Source organism: Pollicipes pollicipes, unplaced genomic scaffold (assembly GCF_011947565.3).
Source record: "Pollicipes pollicipes isolate AB1234 unplaced genomic scaffold, Ppol_2.1 Scaffold_7261;HRSCAF=8764_pilon_pilon_pilon, whole genome shotgun sequence".
Classification (NCBI taxonomy): domain Eukaryota; kingdom Metazoa; phylum Arthropoda; class Thecostraca; order Pollicipedomorpha; family Pollicipedidae; genus Pollicipes; species Pollicipes pollicipes.
The window spans coordinates 45,451,649-45,457,973 of NW_023597054.1; positions in this window are offsets into that span (position 1 = coordinate 45,451,649).

A 6,325-nucleotide genomic window follows, 5' to 3' on the forward strand; every position below is an offset into this window, starting at 1 on the left:
ACCCTTATCCAGAATGGACTAGTTTCAAAATGATTGGGAGGTATGCTAAGGTTTCATGTTAGTCATTCAAACATAACCTACGTAGGCCAGTGTTAAACTCCAGGAAAATGGAGGATTCCCGCCAGATGCATACACACCTCCAGGTACATGCACTGAAAAGGTGTGCTACTCATGCTGAGCATCCGGATACCCAATCAATCACGTAGTATGATTCCTAATTCATCACGTAAAACAGTAGCATATGATGTTGGCTAATTGCGCACAATTTTGCAGCTATGGGGACCTTGAATAATTAGTATTTTAGAATTTTGAGCTTGCGTTTTCAAAAATCACTACGTTCGTACCAAAACCATACCGGTAAATGCTCGAACTGGGTAAAATGAAAATGGGCATACAGGTGTGGATACGGGTAATGACAAGAGCTGGCGGCTATGGGTACGAACACGTGCACTAGTGTTTTTTAATATTGTGCACTAGATCGTTCAAGGGACGGTGTAACGCCTCAGGCAAAAAATATGTCAATAACACTACACAAATATTTTAAACAAATCGCACAATAAGGATGACTGAATGTTGCTTGGCTTAAGCCTTATTCTGCAACATTAACAAGGTACCAAGTTTGCAACTATGGGTGGAAGGTAATCATGCACGCTGCATGCACTTCGTAGCAAAAGCAAGTCTTGGCGTGTCAAGTCAAGTCAAGTCAAGTCAAGTCTCTCTCCGCCAGACACATTTGTAATGTTTGGGTGAGCCGACAAATTGCGCGGCATATCACATGGAAGGCCAATAAGTGCCATGAGAAATCGTGTGCTCGGATGTGGCAGCTATGGTTCGGATATGGCAGCACCGGTTTGAGCCGTTATTGGAGCGACGGCATTCTCCGCGCAGGACTGTGATTCAAGAGAACCGCGCGAGCTACTTGGTGGGGTTCGTGCACCCAAAGCGGTGTAGCTAGGCAGTTTATTGATGATCGTGTAATATATTGCGGAACGACACACAGAAATCACTGTCGACTGGTACTGGGGTTTTAATGGTGCCGGTCACATTAAACGCCGTTGGCAGGTAATGCAGTTCCCTGTCAACGGCGTAGTTCCCTTAAATGGGGAACATCCCGGCCGATAGCGCCTGGCTGGTTTGGTGTTCGGTCAGTGTCGTCATGTATTAGCACGTACTGTCCTGACTCCGACCAGAGGGATATTTACCGCCAATCGTCCGACATGGCCTGACTGTGAATGTGGCTCAGGAGGTCCCGACATGGCTGTTTGGTATTCGCCATCCTGCTCCCGCACCAGCAGGCAGCAGAGCAGCACGGAATCGGAGCTGGCCAAAAGCTGCCCGGCTTTGAGGTGTTCTGTCATCCAGCCATTCCTGTAACCACCGCCAAAACGTTGCGGCGGTGGTTACATACGGCGAGGGGCCCGGTCCTAACGCAGTGAAAAGTGGAGGCGTGGTGGAACTAACTAACGGCCGCAAGATTAGTCACGCTTGCAAGTTCATAGAAACGTTTTCCCCGTTTTCCATAAATGAGACGAACTTTCCCACGCATCAAACTTTTTGTGTGCCAAAGCAGCTTACTCCGCTTAGATTTTGGTTTCCAACAGTCCATTAAAATTGATTGCAGTAGAGATTTAATGTTATGTTTGCCACCACAGAGGAAAATAGGTTCGTAAGAGCCTACTCGTGAGGAAGTGATCACTCGGACTCGGGTAGCGCAAAAACAGTCTCGGCGCATAGCTGGTGCCCTCTGGTGCTCAGCACTCTGGGCGGCCTGCGGTTGGCCGGCTGGACTGACGCGCTGGCAGCCCTGGAGTCCCACGGTCCGATAACAGGCCGATATTCCGGCCGAGCGATGTTCCGCTATTGATTTCCGCTCAGCTGCCGCTGCAGCTGCAGCCGTTTTTCCCGACGGTGCCGGCCGCCGATGGCCGGCGCGCTCGCAGAGAGCTGCCGCCCGGCTGGCAGCGCGCCACCGGCGCACTCGGCACTGAGCCGGGGTAATGGGCTGGAATCACTGCCGTGCATGGCTGATGGTGTCCCCGGTGTCCGGCGCGTGCTGTGTCGTGCGCTCCCCTGACCGCCGTCCCCCGCGCGTGGTGGCGCTGTCTGTCGACGAATGTGCAGTCGATGTGCTCCACAGGTCCACAAATCGAGATGGATTGTGCCCCGCGGTGTGGGCAGAAGCCATTTTGATGGATTGTATGGCATTTGTAATGATATCATGGGCGGTTGGACATGCTCGTGAATTAGAAATGCACTCATGTGTATTTTGGTAAGAAACTATGCGTTGGAAGCGGACGTTCATATGGATTACGCTGCATTTGTAATTGATGTCATACACGTCAGCACGTGCTCACTACTCAAGAGTTGCTCTATTTGGGTACAACTCTCGGAAAACTCACCGGAACAAGGCGTTGATAGCGGTTGACATATTATCAAGCTGTGAAAAACTTAGCCGAGCATTCAGGAGACGCAAACATGAGAACAGCTTCACGCGTTTAGGTTTGTAAATGTAACCAATGTTTGACAACGTTGTTTGACCAATACCTCACGGCCTATTGAGGGTTGGCTATACCTCCCAACTCATAACGCCAAACAACTATAAGCTCAAGGCCTTTCTTGCATGTCAGTTTCAAATTGCTTCCACTAGGCCTCCGAGTTGCAGTGTTGATCGAAGTGCGTGCTTCGAGAAGGATCGATAGGCCTAACGGCTAGAAATTAATTATTTGAGGCTGCGCTTGTTATCGTTGCTTTGTTTGTTGAACGAGCCCAAAATGATCGTGAATGTTTCAGTGGCTGTATTAAGCCGTTGATGTTGTACGTTATACCAGCACGGTGATTTTAGCTCACTACGTGCTTTCAGTTCAAAAACCGAATGAGACCGCTTTAGATGCACGAGAAACGTGAACATCAGTTTTTGGAAAACGTTGCAGGCCGAATCTCAGTTTAAGCGGGCGTTAACTAATTCGGTTTCAACGGATTGTTAACCTTCTAAGCCGGCCATAGATTTAGAGATTTAAAGACTCTTCAAACAGTAATTGGTCCATTAATCAAGGCTCTAAAGTAAGATCTGTAAAAGGCCATCTCCAATTACATGATTAAAGTTGAAGGAGGAGCCGCCTGATTGTTTGTCCTTTCAGTAGAGCACGCAGTGTACCAGAGTTAACTGTTTGCTGTTGCCGTGGGCAGGAGCGGTTAAGCTTGCGAACCGTTCACTGATTGCATGAGGCTTGGGGCCGCAGATCGTCGCCGTCTGATTTTGGGCAAACGGGCGGCCATACTAGGGCCGCATGTGAATGCAACCGTCCTGGTTAGTACGGCAGGCGCTTTAATCATCTATAGGTTTGACAGGCTGGCGCACTCAGGTGCGGCACTGGCTATTGATGTATCCGTCACAGAGACTAAAAGGGCTATTCAGGCGATGAAAAAGCTGTTTGAATACGACGCTTAATGTTATCGGATAAATGCACTGAGGATAACGTAAATGAAAAGTGATGGTGGAGGTTATCGGAGACGGAATATAAATCACGGAAATAAATGAAGCGAGCAACTACTACCGATAATGCGATTGCGGAAGGCTGCGTTTTTCACCGTAATTGCTCTGCGGCATAATACCATGGACATTTGTGTTAGAGCTTTGTTTTCGATAGCCATTGAGGTGATAGGAATATACTTTAAATATTTCAGATCTCGTTTTGAGCTTGCTGTGACGAATTCGTTTTCATTTTCAATAGTAAGTTATTTATTCGGAAAGAGGGCGTGGGCCCGCGTCCGCTTTTTGTTCCAACGTTTGCTAATATTTTGATACGTCATGAAAGGCTCTGGCTTAGTCCCTGCCCGACAGCATTCTCTCCTTTATTTTATCGTATGCATGTTGACGATGGCTTTCATCTTTTTAATGATAGGTCCCACGCTGTTTTATTCCTTGATTTCCTAAACAGTAAGCGTCTAAACATAATACCTGCGATATGAGAGGAGTCAGATGGCAAAATTCTCTTTCGGGACCTCCTCATCTACAGGAAAGTGGTCGTTTACCCAATTCGGTGTACAGAAAACCTACTTTGACTGGGCTGGGCACGAGTTTCTTTCAACCTTATTCCGGATTTATTCAATCTTAGTGGCCATCTTAAGAGCATTCATATCAGCTCCACTTATCAATTGTTTTATGCTGAAATCTAGCATTTAGGTATTTTCGCAACAACGGCTTCTCCTTGACTATCATTCAATTACTGATTCGTAGGTTCCTCGATTCTAGACATCTTTCCTCGTCCAGGATCTTTGATGTTCCGAAAATTATTGGCGAAGGACAAAATGAGTTGTCCACTCTCATGCACAGCTGTGACATTTCTTATCGCATCTTGAAGGGTATTGGATTCCTGGCCTTTTTCCCCAGTGCTACCGCCGCGGGACCGTTTGAGGCAGCCACTGACTGAGACACAGGGCTCCCGGGGGCCGCGTTAATGTCCTCCGCGTGTCTCGCTGAAGAGGCCTCGACCACCTAACAGCGGGCGGAAACAGGCGCGGCCAACGCCAGATGGAGAAGTAGCTCTTTCCCCGAGTGGGAATTATTTACGGCGATAAAGAGCAGTGTGTTACTCCCTCAGTAAAATAGCTGGCGTGGCTTTTGAAGTAGTCCCAACTCAGGAAAGAGTGAAGAGGACATGATCCTGGACTTAATCTCCAGGGACCCAGGCTCATGCTTGGAACTCCGACCCCTGAAAGTGATTGGACTCAAACTGAGATTCACACAGTGGGTCAAAGATGGACTCGGGACTAGGACTCAGACCGAAGACCGTAAAACTTGAGTCCGGCCTTGTATGTTGCACTTTCGAGTCGTGAGGAGTTCCTGCTGGAAAACTGCGCCATGGCAAGACATTTGAACAGAACATATTGACACACGAGTCACCCGTCATTTCTGAACCGCTATGCTATAAATATCTTGTCAAACTTTGGCTGCTCGATAACTGTAATTTACTGGAGCCAGCGCCTCGATGCGTTCGCGGGCAGATGTCTGCTACGTTAGAACCACGTTGGTGCAGGTCTGTTGCCCTCCAGCAGCGCCGCAGTCAGCGTCGCGGGCCGTGGCACCGTCTCGAGACGCTGCACCACCGACATCGGACGAGGGTCGCCAGTGATCCTTACTTCCGATAGCGGGAGGGGTGCTGCGAGCGGCTGCTCTGATGGCCCTCCGGCTCAGGGGTGGCAGCCCTTATCTCGTATCCGCTTGCGGATTAAAGGCAGCTCCCTCCGGGCTCCTGACCTAATTCTCCCAGTGTGCTTATATAAGCTTACGAAGTTTACAGTGTCTGCCATGTCATTTATTTGACATATTGTGGCCAAAGACATTATTTCTATGCTAGATTGGGTCGCAAAAAGATGAAGTCATTCGCAATGGCGTCCGCGGCTGTTTACATTCCGTGATAGCAATACGAAGATGCCATGTTGGGTCTGGATGCATTCGATGCGATACAGCAATTTGTCTAGTTTTATGCCAATCAAGGCCCGCCATACAATATAAGACGCCATCTGTTCAATAATGCAAATAATTCGTGGCACAATTTGTAAATCCAGAAACCTAAGGATTCATGGCAGCCATTTTGGATACATCGCTCTGCCAAACCGACAAATTTCCAAAACAGTGAATGCTGACCTGATCATGATAGGCTGCGATGATCATGTGACGTTCGGCCCCGTATGTCGTGTAAACGATGTTGGCAGGACGTTCTCTGGATAAAGGTGAGCGGTGTCAGCGATTGCCTGTCGACCTTATCAGATCTGATGTGTAAATTATGAGACATCAGGAGGTTGGAGGCAACCCTCGAGCATTTACGGCCGACAGGACGCCTCCGGCTGTGTTTTGATGGAGGGGCACGAATTTCACGCGTTGCACTCGTCAGCAACGCCTCATCACCTTCAAAACAGCATGGGTGGTCATCCTCATCTTCTAAACTGTGCGTAAGTTTATAAGCTAAACCAAGAGAGAACTTTGAACGCGTCCCCAATCTTTTGTGACATCCCCGAAATGGCGGAGGCTGCTGCAAGCATATCACTAGCAGCGCCGAGACCTACCAATGCATGAACAACCTCACTCGCTATTCCTGTAAGAATGCGTGTGCACATGTATGCTAAGTCATATTCCATCCGCTGTTATAATCAAGTGTGCGGAAAACCTTGTTTGCGTGGGTGAATCCGCAAAGGCAACCAAGGAGTGGCCACCATATATGCTTCCGAAAGGTCGGCTCGTACAAGAGACGGAACTTTTCAGCTCGTTAACACATCAATATCTGACCTGCAAGAACCCGCGGGCTTTAAGCTGGGTTGTGGGTCG